At 38.1% G+C, this 26,088-nt stretch overlaps 1 protein-coding gene across 1 annotated transcript in view; it reads right to left on the reverse strand.

Moving 5' to 3' along the window:
• The window catches only part of LOC134745977 (protein kinase C, brain isozyme-like), a 259,524-nt gene that overhangs the window by 138,080 nt on the left and 95,356 nt on the right, over positions 1–26,088 (reverse strand). The window lies entirely within an intron of this gene.

A 26,088-nucleotide genomic window follows, 5' to 3' on the forward strand; every position in this document is an offset into this window, starting at 1 on the left:
ATGGGGGGATTAGATTATGTAATCCCATCGCACACTCCCCGAAATGTATTCTGTAGAATACCGATAAACAAGCTACCTTTCTACGGTGTTCAATACTCTGCAGTCTAGCCTCTACCAAACCCGCATCTCCAATAAGCTTCCTAGCGCGTTATAATTTAGCATGAGACCGTTCTTTTCGCACGCGTCCGCGTTTTCTAACAATTCACAAATTCCCTGTAAAACAAATATTAGCCCTAAGTACCTGTTATTGAAACTGAAACCTCTTTTACTGGTCGAGGGCGCGACGTGTGAAGAAGTTGTTGCTCCGAGAAGAAGATCCTCGAAAATTGGATCGAAACATGTCGAGCGTTTATTGGACCTAATAATACGTGAGTAACCCGTCTAAAATAATTTTAATAAATATGGTCGAGTCTCACGGGAGTTTTATAGCTAAAATAGGCTAGGTATACATATTAAGTCATAATAAAAAAATATATGACCCACTCTTCCTGAAGCGGTGTCTGTTGGTGGTAATCCGTTGTTTGATCCGTGGGATGGCCCATGGGATTGTAAAAACAGCCCGCCCGGCGCACAACTTCTGTAATTACAACCCCAAAACTTCTGAACAAGATCATTTTCATTAAAGTATAAAGCGGAGCGGTAGGTACCTATAAAAGAAGCATAACCCGCACTTCGAGCGGTGTCTGTTGGTGGTAATCTGTGGTCTAGAAGCCGATTCGAACTTACATTTTGAGGTCTAAAATGATGTCATTTTTTATCATTTCGCTCGTACTTATTCGCGCGAGAGAAGCACGGGCAAATGATAATAAAATGGCATCATTTGGATATCATTCTGATGTCAGTTTACGTTCTTTTTGGCCTGTAAATTTACAATTTGTCATTATGTCATTTTTTATCATTCGCGCGTACATTTTGCTCGTAATCATACACGAATTCGCGCGCGAGAGACTCAAGGGCGAATAGTAATAAACTGACATCATTTATATATCAAACTGTAAGTTCAAATTGGCCTCCTGTAAGCACCGGGCCTGTAAGAACAGACCGTCTCCGCACGGGGCACAACTTTTGTAATTACAACCCCAAAGTTTCTGAACAAGATTACTTTCAGCGGTTTTATAATTATAAGGATTTCAGTATTGTATTCACTTAACATTATCTGGGTTAGGGTTGTCGGTGAATTTAATCATTTTAATGCTGTCGCTATTGTTTAAGTTACCTAATTAGTTTAAAATATAATTTAATTTATCGCAAAACAAGTTGACAGAAATATTTCATTATACATTGTCGTCTCCTCTGTCACTGTTGTGCCACAATATTCTAATGCCTCCTCTACACTATTGGCGATGATCGTTGATAGTATCATTGCAGCGCCTTCCCTATAAAAACACTAAAATAATCGGCCAAGTGCAAGTCGGACTCGCGCACGAAGGGTCCCGTACCATTACGCAAAAACGGCAAAAAAAAACACGTTTGTTGTATGGGAGCCCCACTTAAATATTTATTTTATTCTGTTCATCACATCATCTCTGAAAATTAAACTGTCTAGCTATCACGGTTCATGAGATATAGGCTGGTGACAGACAGACACACAGATAGACAGACAAACAACGGAGTCTTAGTGATAGGGTCCCGTTTTTAGTATTTTTAGTCTTAATAATAGGGTTTCGTATGTGATCGAGAGATCGCACGAGTAATCCTATATGGGTTCCGTTTTTTGCTTTTTTAGGTACGGAACCCTAAAAAACTATCATAATTTATAATATGATTCATAATACATCATAAGTACAGTAATGTGACATCATCGAAAAGCGAGAAAAAAAAACTGAATTCTTCCTGTGCCGGACTCTACATCAGAGGGCCTACCGCGAACCACGTTCGACGTGTTGCCTGCCTGTCACACTTACGTACTAATTTACAAGTGCGACAGAGAGGCAACACGTCGAACGTGGCTCGTGGTAGGTGCCCAGGAGTCACCTGCGATAAGATCAACGAGGCGCAAAGAAAGTATGACACGCTTTTATTTTACAAATAAAAAGCATCTTAAATATTTTGAGCGAGATATATTTCCAGATGACGCAGCATTAAAGTTTACACTCTACCCATGTCAAAAAAATTCCTCACTCTTAAGTAAGTTTTTACGATTGGTAAGTTTGTCTGAAAGATAAATATACGTTTCTTTTCTTTAAAACTCCTGGGGGCCTATAGCCACAATGACAATCGCACATCGACAAACAAACGAAAAGAAAAACCGGACAAGTGCGAGTCGGACTCGTGCATCGAGGGTTCCGCACTTTTTTAGTATTTGTTGTTATAGCGGCAACAGAAATACAATCTGTGAAAATGTCAACTGTCTAGCTATCACGTTTCATGAGATACAGCCTGGTGACAGACAGACGGACAGCGGAGTCTTAGTAATAGGGTCACGTTTTTACCCTTTGGGTACGGATCCAAAATGTATCAGGATGACAGATGCTACAAAAAGTCTCGTGACTATTTTCTTTGCCTATGTTGTGACTATTCTTACAACACAAGCCTTCTTTACTTTAAGCGTTTTCTATCAACGATTATCATCTTGGCTAAGCCCCCTCTTAGGAAAAACAAAAAAATGTGGCTCTTTCATAAGCCACATTTACGAGAATTTGCCACATATAAAAAGTCATGTGAAGGATATTCATTTCGCAGTATTTCATCGTTCTAAGCCTTCTTCTAAAATTCAGAATATAGTGAGGCAATATTTTATCATTATTAAGGGAAGGTTCTTATTTACTACCATGCATAAAAGTATTGAACCCTTTTTATTAGGATTACCCAAAGGGTAAAAATGGGACCCTATTACTAAGACTCCACTGTCCGTCTTTTCGTCTGTCTGTCTGCCTGTCTGTCTGTCTGTCACCAGGCTGTATCTCATAAACCGTGATAGAGGTTAAAATTTTCAGAGATGATGTATTTCTGTTGCCGCTATAACAACAAATACTAAAAACAGAATAAAATAAATATTTAAGTGGGGCTCCCATACAACCCATACAATTTTTTTTGCCGTTTTTTGCGTAATGGTACAGAACCCTTCGTGCGTAAGTCCGACTCGCACTGGGCCCGTTTTTAGGATTCCGTAACGAAAATGGTAAAAACGGAATGCTTATATTTCTGTCATGTCCGTCTGTCTGCTCGTTTGCTAATGTCACAGCACTCACAGCAATTCTGTTAGGTACTCGTAACTAAGACAGTGTGCTAAAATTCGATTCTAATTTAACAATTTGTTATGGGTTTTAACCTGTTTTGATACGACCTTGACGTTCTTACGTACTAATTTACAAGTGCGACAGAGAGGCAACACGTCGAACGTGGCTCGTCACCAAGGAGTCACCTGCGATAAGATCAACGAAGCGCAAAGAAAGTATGACACGCTTTTATTTTACAAATAAAAAGCATCTTAAATATTTTGAGCGAGATATATTTCCAGATGACGCAGCATTAAAGTTGACACTACCCATGTCAAAAAATTTCCTCACACTTAAGTAAGTTTTTACGATCGGTATGTTTGTCTGAAAGAATTAGAATAAACGATTGGCGTGTTGGAGCAAAATTACTGTAAGCCCACACAAGTTAGCAACCAAAGTATCTGCTTCAAATATGACAAATTATTTCTGTATAAAGAGTTTAACATATTGCCTGGCATGAAATATCACTTCGCTGATCCGTAATAGTCCCCCATGGGACGCGCCGCTCGAATTAATGAGAAAACAAAATGTCGACGCAATTTCATGGCGCTTAGCTTGTGTAAATTGATATTGTTATAATAAGGTGAGTTTAGTAGGGTAATCTAATGCAAAGAAACATTGAACACATGAAAAATAAACATTGTACAATATGTATTATCCATTCATATTTATATCAGCCGGAAAAAAGCGCTGGTGGCCTAGCGGTAAGGGCGTGCGACTTGCAATTCGGAGGTCGCGGGTTCAAACCCCGGCTCGTACCAATGAGTTTTTTGAAACCTATGTACGAAATATCATTTGATATTAACAGTCGCTTTTCGGTGAAGGAAAACATCGTGAGGAAACCGGACTAATCCCAATAAGGGCTAGTTTCCCCTCTGGGTTGGAAGGTCAGATGGCAGTCGCTTTCGTAAAAACTAGTGCGGCTAGTGCCCACGTCAATTCCTGGGATTAGTTGCCAAGCGGACCCCAGGCTCCCATGAGCCTTGGCAAAATGCCGGAACAACGCGAGAAAGATGATGATTTATATCAGCCGGAAGACATTTGTTTTAAATAAGGATCACAACGAATACTCCTATGGTTCTCTTTAATATTGACCAGTTAGGTCGATTCTAATATAACATTTTTATGGTTTTTGATACGACCGTGACAATCGTCTTGGTGATTGGCGCGCATCTCACGCACGACTTTCACATAGACATGAAACTGAGCGACCAGGGGTAAGAGAAAGACATATTCATGTATTGACAGGTTAATGTATGGCAGCATAATCCTTTTCTCTTTCACTTATAAATTTCGGTATTTCGCCATCGCCTCCTACCTATGCTGCCATAACCCGACCATGAAAAAAAAACCCGGTCGGTGATAAGGACAAACCATGGCACTATTTTCTCTTTCCTCTTATAGGAATCGCAGTAAGACTATCTTTCTCTATCAAAGAGTGTCAGGCCCGTGGTAGCGAACGACTAAATTATTTATTTTTTAAGAAAAATATGACTTAAATATAAAGCCTGTTTGGTTCACTACCTAAGGTTAGGTAAGGTTAGGTAGCGTGCGAGCTCCTTCCATCCTCATCAATATGCGTGTCCCGCGGGGGCGATTACGTGCGTCGAGTGATATTTCAGGCCAATTCATGTAAATTTTGTATTAGATAGACCTGTAACTGTCACGCGTATAACTGATGTTCATTCGAACGAAATAATGTTGCTTGTTGCTATAGGCAGAAACTGATTATTAGGGGTAATTCCACGACGTAATAACAGCGATGGCTATACCACAGATTATATAATAGTTCTTACGAACAGATACTCGAAACAGAAAGAAAACGTATATACCTACCGTTTTGATACCTACACAAAAATTCAATGGAGTGATGAAGATCACTCCCGCACCGCGCGCGCCGACAAAACACTAGGGTTGCCGACGCTTCTTTTAAATACTTAGGTGTCTTAGGTAGATATCTAACTATAAATGTCTCATAAAAAAACAATACCTACATATTTAAAACAATTGAAAAAACCTACGAAGCTTGTAACTATCGAAAAAATAATAACAGTAGGTGTAAGTACCTATATTGAGAAAATCTACTTACTTTTCCTTATCTGTCGAAAGAGGAAAAAACGATATATTTTATTTGTTTTGTTGTTTCTGCATCCATCCTGAGTCCACACTACAAGCTGTGTTATTTGTTTGTGACGAAGACATTTCTTTGGCATAGCGCGCGGTTACGTGCGTGCGTGAGCGCGTGTGGCAACCAACTGGCTAACTTTAGTACCGCCGGCGGGAAGCGAGTCGTAGGTATAAATCCGAGCTCGCGCGGGGAATCCACAGGCCTGGATATACCTAATAGACGTTATTTTTTTCTTTTTATAATAGTATAACCAAGATTCTTTAAATAGGAGTATTTACAGATACGTGCAAAAGCTGTGAAATTTTATGCATACCAACATTTCAAAATCAGATGCGGTATTTTGTTTTTACACACTTTTATTACACACTTTTATTACACACTTTTATTTAGCTTGACCCCGTATGTTCAAACTATGTTTATATATTATGTCCTTCAAACCTTGTAACTTAAATTTGAACCACTTGCCGGTGTCGGTTGAAATTTGAAGCACATCCGTAATTCCGACGACAATGCAATAATATGCTAAGAGATGCTAAGAGCTGATATGATGATGCAGTCGGAAGGTAGCAATAAATGTGTGTCACAAAAAATTTTTTGACAGTAACTTGTTTCCAAGTAAATATGTCGTGCTATTGAGCTTTCCGCATTATCTTTTCTCATTAGTTGGATCCCCTTCCCGTGGGGGCTTATTACGAAAGCGATGTAATATTTCCGAGCAATACGCTTAATGTGCCACGCTTTACCAATGTGCTTTAAGCTTGATGATGAGTAATTAATTCTTGGAGCCTTGTTAATTGCTGTTTTGATGACAAACGTCTTAACCCTTAAATGCATATTGTTGCCAAACGTATACAAAGCATTGGACAGCTCACAGATTCCTAGATCCTACATCCAAATAACTAAATAAAAACATTTTTTCCAACCAAAAATAAAAAATCATGCATTTAAGGGTTAAAAATTATACAGTCACTAAGTGGTCCCACTTGCAAAATCTAATCAAATGAAAAATGTTAAGGTGCATTCGCTACTTCAACACTTAAATATCATGGCGTCTTGCTTACTGTTGTTACAACAATAGAAAGTGCTACTTGTCTAGTCATCATCATCACCAGCCTACTCTCGTCCACTCCTGGACATAGGCCTCTCCTATTGCGTGTTTAGTACGTATTAGCAAATTTAAAAATTACCCCGCTTTCGAGTTTATCCCTTCACCTCACTCGTAAAGTGCGATCACTGGATAATTTTAGCAAGCTGGGACACATACATAGACGTACATATATTATACAGTGTGTGACAAGCTTCACTAACAAGAAACTTCTAAACTCCACTCGAATTCACTCGGTCACTCGAGCCATGATAGTCGCAAAAATGTTTGACAAGGGCCGACGTACAATTTTAATCTCTGACCACGCACTTGTGTCAAGATGACGTCACCAGTTTTCCTTAGCCGGAGCCGGAGGTCATATCTCATGGATGTTTTCTATGTATGATACTAAGTATTTATCATCTATTTATTATATATATCGACGTCTAGTACCCGCAACGCAAGCCTTATATTGACGACTGATGTGAAATCGAATCGATAACACAACTAATACAATAAAGAAACATTTGCGGCCCCCGAAGAGAAAAAATGCCACAGGTTGTGTTTAAAACACAGCCTATTTATCACTTTTATTTTCCCCAATTCTTAAATAAGGCGAACCCCATAATAGTCGCCTTCCCCGCTAAAGTCACCAATAAATTTAGAAGAAATAAAGTTTCCCCACCATAACAATGATGTCCTAGCGTAACCGGCGAAATAAAGCTAAAATAAACAAAATAAAAGCCTAATACGGGCCTTTTGAGATTTACGACGGACGAGGGGGAACATTAGCGGAATTGAGCGTAACACAAGGACATAATTGTAACTAACTTGTCTTGCCGCGACACGATAATGACGTGTACAACATATACCATACGGGAGAGGGTTAGTATTCATTTTACCAAGTTCGTTTACCACTGTGATAAAGAAGTATGCTTAAGGCGGGATATGCCCCGCAAGAAACAGATATGAATAATAATATGAACTCTATAGAAGCAGTAAAAACGTTAAATGTACGGATGTAATTCTCATAATCACTCACTTTAAGTTACGTTTGTGTACAGTGTACGTGCGAAGTATTCACCCGGTGAAGACTACGACCTACAGTCGCGAGGGAATGACCGCAGAGAAAGGATGTTTTAATAAAATTGTATAAAATAGGGCAGCAAAATATGTACAGCAATCAATTAGGATCGATATGCACTATTAGTTAATGCCACTGCAAACGGCGCAATAAAGGTATTATAGGACGCCATTACTAAATATGCAATATGATAATAGAGTGCCCTTCCTGAAAGGAGTGGCGTCGCGACTTAATTTAGAAGCAATAGCGATAATATGAATGTTTTATAAAATACTTACCAACTCTTCGATAAAAGGTTTAGCAGTTTTTTTATCTTTACACCCAGCGCGCGGTCCAGCAGAGCGGAGGGAGAAGAGATGTGAATTACGGGGTCCCTTTGTTTGACATAATTATTGAGTCATAATGAAATGATTGTCATTTTATCATTAGTCATAATTCTGAAACCGTTAACTTTCAGGATTTTCCTCGGGTTATCCTATAGATAGGTTAGGTTAGGTTTGTTTTAGGGCAATCCTGAAAAGTTACGCGTTTCTGAGAAAAACCAAATTATGACTAATGATAATATGACAATCATTACATTATGACTTTCAATAATTATGTCAAACAATAGAGACCCGTGAATTATACAACCAATGCTAATCAACGTGCTGGATTCGTGCACCCACATAGTCCAACACACTATTATCTCGTGTACGAATAATAATGAGATACACATACTTTCCATAATGCAAATCATTATACGAGTATAGGTAAGTGTCGGACGCCTGCCAATCTCAAAAGCAAAGATTACTAGTACACTCATCAGATAAAGTGTTTCGTTCAATTTCGAGCGCTCTCACTTCAAGAGCCTTGTATCGCATCCGCTTTGAGACAAATATTTTATGCAAATACCTTCGATTTGGGAATGTTAAGAGCTTTTTCTTGTATTGGTTTTGTATTGAAGGGTAGCAATAACAATTAAAGCTCACGTTACTGAGTACCCTGGAAGTGGTCGCGATTATTTATTTATTGTGTTTATTTATTAATGACCGGCTGACTGCGTACGCGTTTTTTCGTGTTGCTTCGATACAATTTATTTTGCAAGTAAAGGTAATATATAACAAGATGTTAAGGGCTATAATTTGACGACCGGTCTAGCCTAGGGGGTAGTGACCCTGCCTGTGAAGCCGATGGTCCCGGGTTCGAATCCCGGTAAGGGCATTAATTTGTGTCATGAACACAAATATTTGTATCGTTTTCAAGCAAAAGGTACCACATTATCGATTACAATATCGCTCTGACAGGTTTTTCGTATAAAGATACAAGCAATTTTCGTCCTTATGGTAAGCGACAATGTGGTACCTTTTGAATGAAAACGTCACATTTGTCAGGAACAATCAGTGTGAGTCATGAGTGTTTCCTATGTATATAAGTATGTATTTATCTATATAAGGATGTATATCGTCGCCTAGCACCCATAGTACAAGCTTTGCTTAGTTTGGGGCTAGGTTGACGTTGATCTGTGTAAGATGTCCCCTAATATTTAATTAGGATTTTGATGACATAATTACATATATGTATACTATGGTCAATCAATGATACATTGTTTTAAATGAACTACAGACAATATTTCCCGTAAATCTTATTTATGTTTACCTACAATGTTATTATCTGTTAATAGATTGGTTTAGGAAGGCACGGCACGCCACATATCATTTGCACTACTTAATAACTCGTAGTCAAAAAAAGTATTACACTTCGTTAAACCCACCCAATACATTTTTTTATACTACGTCGGCGGCAAACAAGCATACAGCCCGCCTGATGTAAAGCAGTCACAGTAGCATATGGACGCCTCAGAGGTGTTACATTAGGTTGGTTCTAATTATCCGACGCGGCACCAGCTCGTGAAGGCTCTCTTGATTGTACAAAAACTGATGAGAATGTTACATTTTATCCACAATAGTGGCAAAGTACCTATGTAAATTTTGAGTTGTTTCCTTATTTTGCTGGTACAATTGACTTAAATTATAAATATTTAAGTAATAACGTTTTTTTGGATTTGATTTGGTTTGATTATGTAGGATGTTTTACAGTTCGTCTTTTCCTCGCGTTGGTGATGTTGACACGCCTCTAAAACTCTTGACAACAACGTTGGCTTGTAAAAATGGTTGTGAACTCGACAGTACACTAGTGTCAGATCAATATTAAAACATGATTCGATTTCTAAAGTTCATAGTTTCCGCAACAAAGATGTTTTCTTTTCTCGTATAAGTTTATTACCTGAGTTTATTTCATAGAAACGCCTAAGTTCATAAGTTTGCGCCACACTCCAATGTCCGCCGAGGCCGACGTTGACGCAAAATTAATATAATTGACTCCCTCGTTATGTCGCGAGCTATATGGGCCACTTGGAATTTTTAGAATATTCTGGCAAAAGACTGTCGTATATCGGCGGTTCAGAGGTAACCAGACCGGATACTGTCATTAAGAATGACATTCCTTCTAAATAATAACTAATTTCATTACTACCTTTGACAGTGTAACAATTGAGATTTATCGATTGAAACTTCGCATACAAATGCAATAAAAGTACCTACTAAAAATATTTTAAAAATAAACGCGCCACAAGCCTCATTTAGTTAATATGTTTTGATAGACGACTAGCGCTTTTATAAACAAAAGGGGGTAAAACTGGGTTCACTAAAGAAAGATCCCACCTTCAAGACAGTTAACACAATTTTCGTACACGGTTTTTGCGGCTGGAGAATTGTGGCCAAGTTATAACCACGGACGGTGTGTAAAATGTTTAGCGATCAGGTATCGGATCAAGATACTCAATAATGAGATTAATGAGCGTCTGCACCGTAATTGTACGGTTGGACCTTTCAGCCAAGAATCCTCACCTGCTGACCTTTAACTGAATTATTCTCTAAGACGTAAATTCGCACAAACACTGCGTTTTATTACTACAAAAGAGTTATTACTACAAAATTTGCGCTCTCATTTTAAAACGCAATCCTAAAAACCAAAACTAAAATTTGACATGAGATAATAGAACCCAATTTTTGTATGTAAAACTTTGAGTGTAAGGGTCGGTCTGACTTTGAAGTTGACTCCAAGTCCGAGGTTTGCCCCTTAAGTTTACGTACCTACAGCCACTTGTAATAATTTATGTTACGTTACGAACTGGAGTTGCATTGGAACTTAACAACCTCTATTTGATCTCATTTGGAATGAATTTTGACCTCGTACTTATAGCCCTTATAGATAGGTAAGTATTTAAAGTTTTGATGCGACCGAGATACGCGGCGAATAATGACAATATGAGATCCAAATTAAATTAAATAAAGAAAAAATGTAGAAACGACACGTTTGCACAGTCTTAGAACAGATGATGTTGAAACAGTGCGAAGAGGAGTAATTACGCCTTGACAATATCGGCCTGTTCAGATATTTGTGAGTACCATGGCCGCTCCGATATATCTGATGGCGACTGTACAATTGGGGACATTCCCGGTGAACTACTTCAGATTTTTTTTACCTCAATCCTTACGAGCGAACTAAACTCTGCCTGTCACAGAGATAGCCAACTACGTTAATAATGAAAAGGGTAAAAACAGGTAATGAGACAAACAATAGGTAATAAGGACAGTTTATTAGTTGTTGTTTAGGCTAAGCTCCCCCCCCCCCCCTAAAGATAACCAATTAGGATGCATTTGGATTCTTTATCTTAGTTTGCAAATGCCGGCCGTCACAAAGACAATGGAGGGTAATAAATTTTACCTGAGCTAACCTTTTTTTTCAACACCTCACATTTTAAAGTGCCATGCTATTGGTCATCACTTTTATGATATCGCCTGACCGTCTGCAAGACGTTTAAACTATTTTTGCCCTTAAGGTGGTTCACCGGGAATGCCCCCGATTGTACAACGTCGTTAATTATGAACCTTTAAACTAGAATTGCTTTGTCGCGTTAGTCAAATTAGGGATCAAAGTGGACCGCTTGAACAAGCCCCCCATGGGTTGTCAAGAGATTTGAGGCTTATTATTCGTCTTTCATGTTTGGGACATGGAAACATTCAAAACTTACTACTCTGATAGAGGATATATAATAATAAGTCCGCAATCATGTCGCGTTGACAACAAGGTTGGCTGAATGTTAAATAATTCGCGGGTAAGAAGCACGCAACTTGAAATTCTCCCTAGAGACCACCCAGGGGTAACCACTTATCAAAATTCAAGCTGTTAGACTGTGTAATATGTACATTTCTACACCGTCCTTAGGACAGTATCATTAAGGTGGTCTATTATTACGCATTATGCATACTTTGCGATAAGTGGTTAGGCGCGTATTTTTTACATGTTCATGTGACCAGCTGACGGTATTTCCCCGAGATACAACCGGCTGACGGTTTTTATTATTTAAAATAGCATCTATACTATCACCTAACACAACACCAATCGGGAGATGACTGAAAAAAAAAAGAAATTGTTTACATGTTCATGTCATCAACTGACGGTCTTTCCACCGCGATACAACCGGCTGACTATTTTTTAAATTCATGATAGCATCCAAACTATCATCTGACAAAGTATCAGTCGGGAGGCGATGACTGACAATATTTGCTCCTGGCCCGCGGTCTAAAAACCTACGTTCTGCACGAAATACAAATAAATAATTATTTAAATTATGTACAACGAAAATCCCTTATAATCAAAAACTCGTGTTAAAAATCGTTTACAACCAACAAAATACACTGAAAAGAAAAAACTTCAAAACTCCGTCTCGCCACACGGTAAGCGAACAATTTAGGAAATAAAACTTTTTACAAAGAAACCCAGGACTTTAATTACTTGGAAGTGCCACCTAAAATGTTATTGCGGACGCTTTCCAAGTGCACGAGAGTCGAGAGCTCAGGCGACGAGTTAAAATCGTCATTTGTGTCGTTCTCAAGTAAAAAGGTACCACATTGTCGCTTACCGTAAGGGTGAAGTTTGCTTGCATCTCTATACGAAGAACCTGTCAGAGCGTATTTAAAGAGCGTAAAAATTTCGTACTTAGGCTATTTGATTTTAGAAATTATGCTATGTAACCATTATATCTTGGAATAAACTGTTACATAAGAGAATAATTTATGCAATCACATATTAATTCTGAATTCTCTCTCTCTCTAAATACTTCTAATGACACTTGACATCATTTCGATTTTGATCGTGCTTTTGATTTTTGACAGACAATCTTGTTTGTACATTAAAGACCTGCTCACGAGTCGTGTCATTCAAAAGGCATTTTGCTCGCACTCATTGGTGCCCGTGAAATGATGTCACGACTCAAGGTCGTATCAAAAAGTTGAAAACGATATCAAATTGTAAAAACAGAATCAGCCAAGGATCATTTTGCTGTTAGTTGAGCTATTAGTATAATCTCTGAACATTAATTGACTAGTTTATTTGAAGGGTAGCCATGTTGAACTTACGGATGTCAGCTGTGGTCGGAACTTCAGAAGGGCACTTCGGAGGGACTTACCTGTAAACAATATAATTAATTAGTAGGTTTTAGTATAGTAGTACCAAAGATCCGTAATAGATGGATACAGTCTAAGGAAAAAACGTGCCTCGAAAATCAAGAAAATTTGATTCTCGTTCAGAGGGCGCTACTAGTTTTGGCCTACAGTCGTATAGGTGGCGTTGACGGTTTCGTTTGTTATTTAACAATTTTAACGCATATCAGTGAAAGAACATGGGTCAAAATCATCAAAATAATTAATGCAAATAAAAAAAAACATTTATCTACATGTATTTACATTTTATCGTATTTTTACAAATCTTCAATTTTAGTTTTAAAGTGTGTCGACAGATGGCAGTGAATTTACTGGGGTTACAAAATTTACTATGACAGTACCGCTCTAGTATAAGTTACTCTATGGTAGTACGTAGTTCGGTCGACAGATTCCAGTGACGATTTAAGGTTAAAAACAATAGTGTATCGGCGCAAAGAACCCCGTGGATGTCTTTCACTAATATTCTTAAAATGATGACACCCCAGTAAGACATATCTAAATTTTTCTTACCCGACCAAAAACCTTGTATTTTTTCTTCGGGTTCTTTTAATTGGAATCCAATCAAATATTCAAATTACTTTTTTTTAATAGCCTATCTTGTAATCGTGATGAGTGGCGGAAAAAGGGGAGGGGGGACTTTGCCCAGCAGCGGGATTCAAATTACTTGCCCGACAAAAATCTTCTAATTATTTTCTTAAGTCTAGCCATATATTACATAGATCAGCTATACGCGTGCGCCCGTGAGAGACAAAACGTACGCAATGCGACAATATGATTGGTCGAGTAGATTTGTAGCTCACCATAAACCATACTAAATTAACGGTGGGGAATAAAAAAAAAAGTGAGACTGTGACAAGGACAAACAATAACAGCGCTTTCTCTGCTACTCCTACTAAAAGATACATAAGACTATCCCGTTCGGTCATTTCCCCCCCACCCCTCATGACCGATCCAGTTATACTAGATTCATGAGTCTAGCATAACCAAGTAACAGACGTTCATAGGAAACGTCAATTTCAACTTCAACATTTATTCAGCAAATAGGCCACAAGGGCACTTTTACACGTAAACATTGAATTTACATATAAGGAACAAAAATATAATAATACATCCCATAGCTCAGTACTCTTTCCATCGCTTTCACCCAATAACGTACTTCATTTTAGATTCCATCAACTCTCAATAGTCCTTACACACTGGCGGGTGCTGCCTCTGCGTGCGTCTCATGACACGGGCAAGGGCAGCATCCGCTCGGTGTACCCCTTACATTCTATTAAAGTATCAAAAGGGACTCTACGTGTTGGCTTCGGCTCCGCGCACGCCTCCCAAAGGTCCGGAACTCCATTGTTCCGTGATGGGAAAGACATACATCAACAATTATAAAATACAACTAACTGCAACAATGGAAACTTAAAATGTGAAATCGAGCACACGACTATTCAATATTCATTTGCGTCCGTTATCCCGATACGTTTTATCTTTTCGATTAGCGTTTGTCGATAAAGTGTTATCTTGGCTATAGCCCCTGAGCTCCGTAATTAACGATACATTTTGAGCACCCGATCTAAATCACTAACGTCACTGCATAATTCCCGGCATCAACACCTGGAGTCGGGGCACCGTCATTTGTCTTGCGACCCATGAATTGAAAAGAAAAGCCTCTGCTTTTACGAAAGATTTACGGCGGGCCGGACCGGAGCACATACCGCGAATACGAGAATCGAAAATTCGCAATCTGCCTCTTTATCGCTCAAATATGCAAAACTGATAGAGAAGCAGACAACGAAATTTTGAGTTTAGAAACTATATTAATACTAATATGTATATTTCACGTAAACGTATGACGTGATTAATGGATGCCCCCTATCTCACTTGGTCCCGAGTTATTAACGGCGCGATTCGGGAAATGAATTAGAGATTCACTAGATATGAAATAGTAAAGATATGTGACGTCCCACGAGTAAAGGTACCTTATGGCGGTTTCATATCTAGTGAATCTCTAATTCATTTCCCGAATCGCGCCGTTACTCCTTCAACAAATGGAACACCCACAGAGTACAAGTTAGATATTCAAAGTAAACTTTAATTTATTAAGCAATATCTTCGGGATTAGGTTGATGTTTTACAACATCTTGGCATTTTTTGTTTGTTGGTTTGAGTTGGCGTAGGCGCTACAAAAGCGACTGCTCCCTGACCTTTCAACTCAGACGTATGTTACGTTTTATTTTCTCAAAATGATTAAAAACTGTTTATAGTCGCTATTTTTTCTGAAATATTATTCTCACCCACCACGTTCGTAATTTCTGTTTTGCCCTGGTTGACTGGTAGTGAATGCCTTAAGGCATTAAGTCCGCCATTCGTCCTCTTTTTTATTTTGCATTAAACTTAAAATTAATATAAATAATGCTTCAAGTCAAGAGTGAAATCGAAGATTTTGTAAGTGTTACGAATTGTTCAAAATGCACCAGTTTTTGATTTGTTTTCGTTAGGTTCAATAATTAATGTTTGTAACACAAATTTACTTCATTTTCCATTAATAATATTTTTAATTTCATATAATAAATAGTCCTACAATTAATGTCATTTAAATTGCTGCATCTGAAATATTTGATACCTAACTAGTCGCAAATTTTATGCTCTACAACTCTTACCTATATGTAAAACATCGGAGCTATAGACATTTTGATATCCGCGAAAAACCGATTTGTATAACCCTTGACCTTAAATAACTTCTGACGCGCACACGATATATGAGACTACTTTTAAGAGAGCCTTTAATACGTCATAACGAAGGTGTAAACGAGTTTGCAGCTTATTACTTATCTCTCATGCCGAGGTTTTGGACCCCCTTTTTAGGATTAAGATGACTGGCCCAAAAGTGACATCCGCTTGTATTACAAGTTACAAGCTTTTGAGAAACGGACCCCTGCACCAAAACTAGAACTATTCCGAAACCGCCCCCTATATACCGCTGCCAAATATTACAGCAATCTTCCAAACTCAAAGTCAGAAGAGGGACGAAACGTTTGCAAAAAAGTTGAAGGCATTTCTTATGAATAAAAATTATGATACAGTTGTCACTTGTTGTCACTTTGCCTACACACAACACTCACGACATCTGGTGGTATGTGGTGGGATGTTTTTCCCCCTTACATTTGCTAATCACTGGATTCCACGAAGACGAAATCCCCTGTCCCCATGAATCTAGTATAACTGGATCGGTCATGAGGAGTGGGGGAAAATGACCGAACGGGATAGTCTTATGTATCTTTCAGTAGGAGTAGCAGAGAAAGCGCTGTTATTGTTTGTCCTTGTCATAGTTTCACTTTTCCACCGCTGCCACAACCGAGGTTGTGGCAAACAAATAAGTACGTGACATGTCATGTTTGTTCGTTGCTTGTTTAATTATCATTGTTTTGTATGAAATTGTGCTTTCCCTTGTGAAATATAGTGATGGTTAGCGTTTTGAATGCTTGAACTTTGATAAAATACTGGTGAATTGTCTCTGAGCAAAAATATGAGATCATAATCTTTCACACGTAAGTACGGTATTTTACACCTTCCTCTTAACGCAATATGTGAGAATAACATCGTAAGATTACGTTCCACTCAAAGCAATGTAGAATCAAACGATTTCAATAAAAATATCACAATTATTTACGCAAATTAACAAAACATTATTTGTAAAATTATCCGCCCAAATTACGTAGGTAGGTAGGAGTCTGAGGTCAGCCATTTTTAAACTTCTTCTTAATTTAGCTGCATAACAATCATGTTAGGGATACCAGATGAAAATATCATAATTTTATGGGTAATTTTGACCTCGAAGTTTTTTCGTACTTCTAATTCCAAAAATAAATAAACAAATGTTGTGAAGATTAAATGTGGTGTACATTAATTGGTGTGATTGCGATTTGTGATTTCTTTAAATTAAAACCCATAATACATTTTATTTTACGTTTTATTTACTAAACATGTTTAGTTTTGTACCACCTGCGCGAATTATAGGAGGTATTTCATTGTTTATACGCCTAAAAAGGACGGCCCATTGACATTTTATTTAACAATTTTTTAATACCGTCAAACAAGCTAACTTTGCCTCCAGGGTAATCGCCCCAACGTGATATCAAATATTGGGGTAATTTTTACCAATATGGTATCCCCACGTTTATGACGTCATCTATGTCTATCCCTTACGGGCGCACGCGTATAGCTGGTCTATGTAATGCTAGGTCTATGCCTGTCCCTCATTTTGATTGAACGTAACGTCACGTTCGAAACGTCTGGCCATAAATAAACGTAAGTTTCTACGCGATCAAGTCCCGTGTTAGTTTTAAAATTATGAGTGAAAATCGTGTTAGTTTAAACAATATAGCACTAGTTAAGTTTTAATTGCCATTTCCGGGTCCATGAGATACTTTTTCATGTTTTAACATCTTGTAATTACCATGGTGCATTAAAGAAATTAATAATAAAATTGTTAAATATTTTCGTCTCTCGAGGTTATTATATTACTCTGGTTCGTCCTAGAACTCGAGAATCGGAATTACGGCCTCTTTTTGGGTTCTGCAGTTGACCGGTACTAAATCATGCCGAATGACCCCTTTAATGGAGCCTACACATGGTGGTATGTTATATCGTGTAGACCAACGCAACATATTAAGTTCGTACATATAATAATATGTGCGTAATATTATGTAACTTAGGAGAAACTTAGTTTTACACGTAGAATCATATGTCCAAAACCCCCCAACATATAATGTAATACAACATCCTCTATCTTAGCACTTTTTTGGTTTAATCTTAGTTGGACACCTTCAGTGCCAAGCGAAAATAAACACACATAGGGCGATCTTTGCAGTGAATGTGTAACCAGCAATATACTCTTTATGGCTACCACCAGTTGGACACTGATATATTCGCTAGCGTGTGCGTAACTTACCTTCTATGCATCTCGCTCGTAATCGCATATTAGTGCGAGCGATATGTATAAAAAGTAAGTTACGCAGACATATTGGTCCCCGTGAGCTTGTGTCATAGAGTCTGTCATTAAGCATTTTGCTCGCACTTAGTGCCAGTTGCACCAGCACTTGACAGACTGATCAACGTTACTATAAAACTCCATACAATAAAATTTTGCGAACTCTTTAAAGATGACAAACAGTGTGGTACAACCGACCCTTATAAGTGCGCGTGAGATGCACTGCGAGCCGTCTGAAGGTCGTATTATAATAAGATCAAACTATAACAAGTTGTTTAATTAGAATCGGCCGCCATGCCAAGCTACTTCGGACATAATAAACTTCAATGACCCGTCTTAATATATTCAGTATATTCCTCACGTCTATCTACAACGAATAATAACCTCTACCACGGAATTACTCTTGGCAAGGCCTTATTTGCCCCGGCAACAGGCGACAAGCCATAAAACAGCGGTAAGTAACGCCTGACCTGCGTAAGTGGATTCAGCGGAAGCCATACTTGCTAATCCCGAGCTAGATGCACGCTGAGGTTACCTCTGGGTGTATATTCTTGTCTATGTCTATATTATAACTACTATTAAAAACGTATATTTACCATGGGGTTATGGTATTTAATATGTAGTTATATTTGTTTGTTGTAAGGGCCTACGAAGCAGGAGGTCCCGGATTCGAATGCCGGTAAGAGCATTTTTATTTGTACGTACTCGTATTACGAATATTTTTGTTCCCGAGTTATGGATGTTATCTATGTATCTAAGTATGTTTTTTATCTACATAAGTATATAGTATATATGTATATCGTCGCTTAGTAGCTACCCATAGTAGAAGCTTTGTTTAGTTTAGGGCTAGGTCGATCTATGTAAGATTGTCCCCAAATATACATTTTGCCCAGTTATACAGCCCCAAATATACAGCTTAGCCCAGTAAAATGTTTTTGTTTAAAGTTGGCGACGGTCTCAGGAAATAACCCCATTCTTCATTTTTGTGAAGCGATTCAATAAAAAACGTCGTTAAAAACAATTGACAGAGGTCCATTTCTTCTTTCTCCCCTGATTTTAATTAAAATGAATTAAACTAACTTTTACAATTATAAATAATATCCCCGTTAAAAGTCAAGATACGCACTGAGCACAGAAAATCCAAACATAACAGTACACAATATGAACAGAGAAACAATTTACACCGAAACACGTGGCAAGCATTTTCTGCCAGCCGCCAGGGAGTAAATAGGTATTTGCATATATTTACCATACGTAGCGATTTCTGATTACTTGCTTGCATGATTACAATGCATGGTTGATTTGCATTTATCCCGTATTACGCTGAAATAATTGGCCCAGATTTTCAGAGAACGAATGAATACCAACGGTAATTGATATGATATGACGTTTAAATTTACTTGTAATTTTGATACATGCATACACATATATAAGTATTTTGTGAATGTTGTTTTGTAACTAAACCCACATTGGGTTTATAAGACTAAACCTTCTCTAAGTACTTCATTACTTTGAGGCTTATTCAATGGTAGTTCTAACTTGTGTATTACTTGCAGTTAGCGCCAGAGCGGTTAAGAGGAAAGGGGACGGCCGCTTCTCCATACAAACTAAGTCCCCGTTTTCCTCTTTGGATGTTTATATTATGGAAAATATTTTTACAAAATTTGATGTATATTAACCATAGCTATGCTATCCCTACGTTTGAGTTTTTTTCTATTTTTTGATTATTGTAAAAATTTAATGCTCCTAACTTGTAATAATAAAAAATTCCCCGGTAAGGGCATTCATTTGTGTGATGAGCACAGATATTTGCTCCTGAGTCATGGGTGTTTTCTATGTATTTAAGTATTTATATATTATATATATTGTTGTCTGAGTGCCCATAACACAAGCCTCCTTGGGCTTACCGTGGGACTTAGTCAATCTGTGTAAGAATGTCGTATAATATGTATGTATGTATGTATTGGAAAAAAACCGAACGTACACATAGGTGTGGTTGGTATACAACATATTGTGTTAAAATAATATTGTCTTCGGTTACCGCGATAGTTACTCATGATCAACGGGTCACCCGTTGACCACGAACGCTGTAAAGGGTTCGAAACGTCGGGATGTATTATAAATTCAATATACGCGATATAATCCGTTTTCATGGTTTTATTTCATGTGTTAAAATATTTGCAATAATGTTAATATCCAGGGAGGAAAATGAGAACTACTATTCTGGTTTTTTATTCCGTAGACTAAAATGACATTTCATGTGGTACTAAGAAATGTCATCTCATACACATGAAACGTCGTTTTATTTTAGTCTACAGAATAAAAAACCAGACCTTACGTTTGTACGAAAAGGCGATTTCGCGCGGGTCCTCCACTTTCGTCTTAAGACGCGAAGTTTTTGTAAGAATAGACCTTCTATATATATGCTGGTTCTATTCTGTTCGAAAATGGCGTTTACGACATATGCAACCACAGGGTCGGTATGACGTATACTTACATATTAATAGCTAGGCTATAAGCGCGGCTTTGATGCGGCCCGCTGGCTCGGAAGGGCTTAGCGAGGTACAAAAACAGACATTTTTATATACCACTATGATGTTTGGCGGCGATGACCGGCCGCTAACTATATAATCCATCATTAGTTCGTAGCTATCCACGGATGATAGTACCTAGGTATAAGAACGAAATGGTTTTTTCTCAAGGTTGGAATATCTAGTGGACTGTGTCAAAAAACGGGCAGGCTGAATCAGGGACAGTAATGAAGTCATTTATGCTCGATATAGTTAGTGTTTAATTTTGTCCGTCCAGTTTAGTTGTGCTAGACCAAAGGTGCGATATCGGCCTCGCATAAAACAGCTGGCTGTGGCTGGTAAGGACTGGATAACATCGGTAGTGGACAGCGCTCGAAGACGTAAAATGGAAAAAGGCTAACTACGTCCAATAGACTACGCTATTTACCAGTCACCAAGGTGTTCACAAATATCTGAACAAAGCCTACATTACCATGAGATTAAAGAGTATGTTCAGATATTGGTGAGTACCTTGCATGGCCGCTCCGATATATCGCTACCGCCACGCATATTACAAACCCTATGCGCTATGGTAAATGGGAAATCACACTATTGTATCATGTCATGTATTAGCGTGCAATAAAGTATACGTTTAAATTTTCATGGGTTGTCGATACACGCCGTCGGGAAAAATCAATGTTTCTTCTTTCGACACTAATTTCTTCGCACTGGTCCCAACGCTTAGATCTAGACGTGAACCCTTCATTGCGAATTCGCACCATAATGTTTCCATACCACAGCGTTCCATAAAGGCAATACGGTTGATGCTAATACACGGTCAGTGTGGGCGGTTACTAAAATCTAAAATGGCGTATGTCTAGCCCAGGCGTTTTTCCAATCGCTTGCAAAGCATTTGCCTAAGGGCCTCCCTACATATGTCGACGCGGAATCGGCATAAGCCGATAGAAAAATCCTTTATGTCTGCGCAATAAGAGCGAAAGAGGCGTCGGCGCGTCGGCAGGCGTCGGCCGATGCGAGCCGAGCCGAATGACGACATTTTCGCTCTTATTGCGACGACATAAAGGTTTTTTCCTATCGGCTTTTGCCGATTCCGCGTCGACATATGTGGGGAGACCCTTAAGCAAACCAAGATGACCTTCGTTAATAGAAAACGCCAATTAAACCTTAAATAATGTATGGAAAAGGTCACGTGACTTTTCGTATCATAGATAAAAAAATCTTCGTTGGTCGATGTACGATGTCCATCATGTCTTGGCTAGGCCTCCAGTATACATACAATGGTATCTTCAAATTCTTCACGCCGATTCTAAGCGGACTTTTTTCGCAGTTTTCTTGGGAAAGATAACGATAGGTACACCATGTCAATAAATTAAAACCTACTATTACCACAGAATCCATGTACACTGTTAACTGTATTTTTTAAGAGAAAAAACTTTCGGCCTCATTATTCGGTTTACCTACTCCAAACACTGCTTTATATGGGAATACAGCAGCATGCGCCGCTTTCGTGGGAGACAATAGCTATCTGCCAGCGATCCCCGGTACGTTGTTGCCGCTTATATTTCTCCCACCGCTGGCACGGACTTCGCACATAGTTAGCCAATAGAACGCAACCTATACGTCAACCAGAGATTCAAATCCTAATACTGTGGCTGGTTGAAGCAAATGCTAAACTGTGTTTAGAGCGATAAGAATGTATGACCAAATTGTAACATACGGTGGTTTAGGATGCGGTCGCTCCCGGAGCCGACATTTACATTTGAAATGTTATTTTGAATGCTGCAGCAATTTTGAAGTTTAGAATATCAAAGGTTGGGAATACTGTAGGGGTCTTACTAGAGAGGAGCCATTTTATTTAGGTATTTAACTAGCATACCGCACAATATCTTTTTAGGGTTTTGTACCCAAAGGGTAAAACGGGACCCTATTACTAAGACTCCGCTGTCCGTCCGTCTGTCTGTCCGTCTGTCACCAGGCTGTATCTCATGGACCGTGATAGTTAGACAGTTGAAATTTTCACAGATGATATATTTCTGGTTGCCGCTATTACAACAAATACTAAAAAAACAGAATACAAGAAATATTTAAGGTGGCTTCCATACAACTTTTTGCAGTTTTTATAGACATTGGTACGGAACCCTTCGTTTGACTAGTGTAGAATATTGTGCATGTAAAAGTACGAATGTTTGACCTAAGAGATTGTTTACAATTTGACAATAAGTATTTGTACAATTAGAGGGTAACTGCAGTTATTCTATTTATCATTTTCAATATTTGTTCCTGTTAGATGCCCCATCGATATCTGATGTATCGAGTCGTACTCGCCCACCGAGGGTTCCGTACTTTTTAGTATGTGTTGTTGTAGCGGCAACAGAAATACATAATCTGTGAAAATTTCAACTGTCTATCACGGTTCACGAGATACAGCCTGGTGACAGACAGACGCACAGACGGACAGCGGAGTCTTAGTAACAGGGTCCCGTTTTACCCTTTGGGTACGGAACCCTATAAAGAATAACTGTTATAATATTTCTATATTTTAGAAAGGCTAACCCCCTTATATATAAAACTTAACAAACCTCTGTTAAATTTTGTCATTTCTAACGAACACAAATGGCAGAATGACGGATAAGGACAAACGATTATTAAGGGCTTATTAGACTAGAGAAGCGTTTATTAATAACGCCAAAATTTTTATTTAACTGTTGTAAGCTTTACGAATCGCCCCGACATATGCGGGATTCCGATGAGGCATAATTCATGCGCGCACATTAATTCACAGCCAGCAGTGGCCAAGCCGGTGACATTTCAAAGAGATATGCATTTTACATTTCCACTTTATTCTACTGGGCACATCGACGTTTCGTAGTACACAAAATAGTAGCATTACAGTTTCAATGAGGAACCTCACATTCCTTTCGCATTCGTTGTCGCATTTTACATCCCGACCTATTGAACACATTGAAGTTTCGTGGCACTGAATATAGTACTAACAGATTCAATGAGAATAACCAGGATAACGAACATAATATTATCCATTCACTGCGAATGTCCAAGAGATATGCATTTTACATTTCCACTACACCTGTGCCAGAGGTCCTTTGAAGCGGTCTTTTGGCCACAGACAGGGACAAATCACTTTGAATTAGATAATGACATGAAAGTTTCGTTGAATAAAGGTTAAATTCGGATTACAGCTGCGTTGCTCTTGCAGCGTTACTGAGTGAACTGACGGAACATTATTGCCATTACCACATCGAGCGCAAACTTAATTTTTAGTTTACACACCACACTTTCCAAACGCCATTGAGAAATCGCCATCTCGTAGAATATTTTAGTATTTCAATCGAAAGATTCTTCATAAATATCTAATTTTGATATTAATTTTGATGGAAATATAAAGGATCAGCTTTATTTCTAATAGATATAATTATTTTTAAACATATAGAGGGACATTCGTAGTAATTTGGTATAAAATTTTGATTAATCCATTCAGCCATTTTCAATTTAGAGCAGTTCAAAATCAACTCTCGATTGTGATATAGTTGAACGTTTTCTAATAATTTGTTAAACCAAGTAGTGAAAATGTTATGGTATGTTATATATTTGTAATCTACTCACAAAGCCCTTTCATTTGGTGCCCCACATGGTATATGTTCAAACAAAACAGTAAAAAAAAAATTACCGCCGATTTTATGACGTCACAGTTACTACCCCCACCATTTTCGGCCTTGTCATCTCATATATTTGTATTTAGGACATCGTACTGAATGCATTGATAGCATTATTTACCCATATCCGAGATGACTTGAACGGAAAGTAACTTAAAACCTGCTTTGACACCCTACTAACCGTGAGCGGGGGAGTTTAGCGCAAGCAAATACCTATGTTGGTAAAATTCCAATCCAATTCTAATGCCTCGATATTTCAGGCGGAAGCGGAATTCTAACTTTCAAAGTCTTATTTTGATTGAATACTAATGTGACTGACATTACATTAGTGACATAATATAACTAAACCAAAGATGCATTGACTTTAAAAGATGAATAAAGTTTAAGAAAAAAAATCGTGCTAAGTTTGAGAGCTGAAATAGATAACGCTGTACTGTGCCAGGGTCACTGGATTTTCAAACGTCAAATTTGACAACCAGAGTTATCGCATAAGGCTGCATTTCCAGTGAGGCGGAGATGAGAGGAGACGTGCGGTAATCGTTGGTTATGGGAACACAACCAATGCTATAGCTGGTCTCCTTCAACACCGGTCATCTCCGCCTCCTCTAGAATTTAAACCCGTTGCCATTAAAATTAGCTGCCATCATGTCAAATTCGAAACATAAATTAATCTTACATTTTACATTATTTATCTTACTTATACAATCCATAAATATCAGTCGAATACACTAACAGTAAATATCAAATCAAATTAATATAATACTTTGAAAGTCCGAATGCTCCCGAGAATTAAACCGTTGCACGTGTAAACACCCACAATCTTTAGTTATCGAATTTATCGATCCATTCACTCAAGTAAACTAAACTTCTGAACGAATGAATTGAACAACGTAGCCAACATTGTTTCACTGACAGCAGATTAATACAAGTTAGAAACCACTGCAAATGCTAAATATTATACACCGTGAGGCCAATTCAAACGTGAACTTCGCCATCAAAATTATATTTAGATAGAAATTATATCAAAAAGTAAGTCACGTCGAGGTTAACCACGCATACCTGACGGCATTACGTGTGAAAAATTAATACCGTGTATATGGAGGCAACATTGCATTGGTCCAATGGTATAATAATTAACCGGCCAAATCAGGCTAATATATGAATCAGAATTGTGAATGTATGGTGGTTATTATATTACATGAAAGCAATAGGCAGTACCGTATGTAATGGTGTAAAACCGGCTAAGTGCTTATCGGGCCGCGCATAATGAACGGTTCTGTACCTTCATACGATATTAAAAGTCATACAAGCAAAAGTATGCCGAAAAAAAAGTTTTTTAAACGACGCAACCGATCATGTCCAAAACAATTATCGTATCTATTAAGCTCTATTTTCGTATACGCTACGTTCTACTTCAGGTCCACCATGTATAAATCAAACTCAATACAAACCAACCCACCTGCAATAGGCTTCCTCATAACGGTTCCTTATTATACAATTTTTGCTTATGTAAGTTGACATTCTTTGATTTTTCCCGAGGGTGCGCAAATGCCTTGAACATTTCTAAAGAAATAAGACGTATGACTTTGTGGGAAAAAAAATTATATGCCTTTTTGGTGTTAACCGGTTGAAAATTTAATGGATTACATAGCTGTCGGGATAGAAAGAAATCGTTTAAGATTTGGAGGTGTTTAAAGCTGATAAATTAAGTGGGTTTTCTGCCGACTTTAGAAAATGCTCATTCAACTGTTTGTGTTTTCCGTTATCTTCAATAACAAACAGAATTTAAGAAATAGATACAATTCACAGAATAAAGATTTTCACATTTGGTCCAGCAACATGTGCGAA

The sequence above is a fragment of the Cydia strobilella genome, chromosome 12 (assembly GCF_947568885.1).
Source record: "Cydia strobilella chromosome 12, ilCydStro3.1, whole genome shotgun sequence".
In the NCBI taxonomy this organism is placed as follows: domain Eukaryota; kingdom Metazoa; phylum Arthropoda; class Insecta; order Lepidoptera; family Tortricidae; genus Cydia; species Cydia strobilella.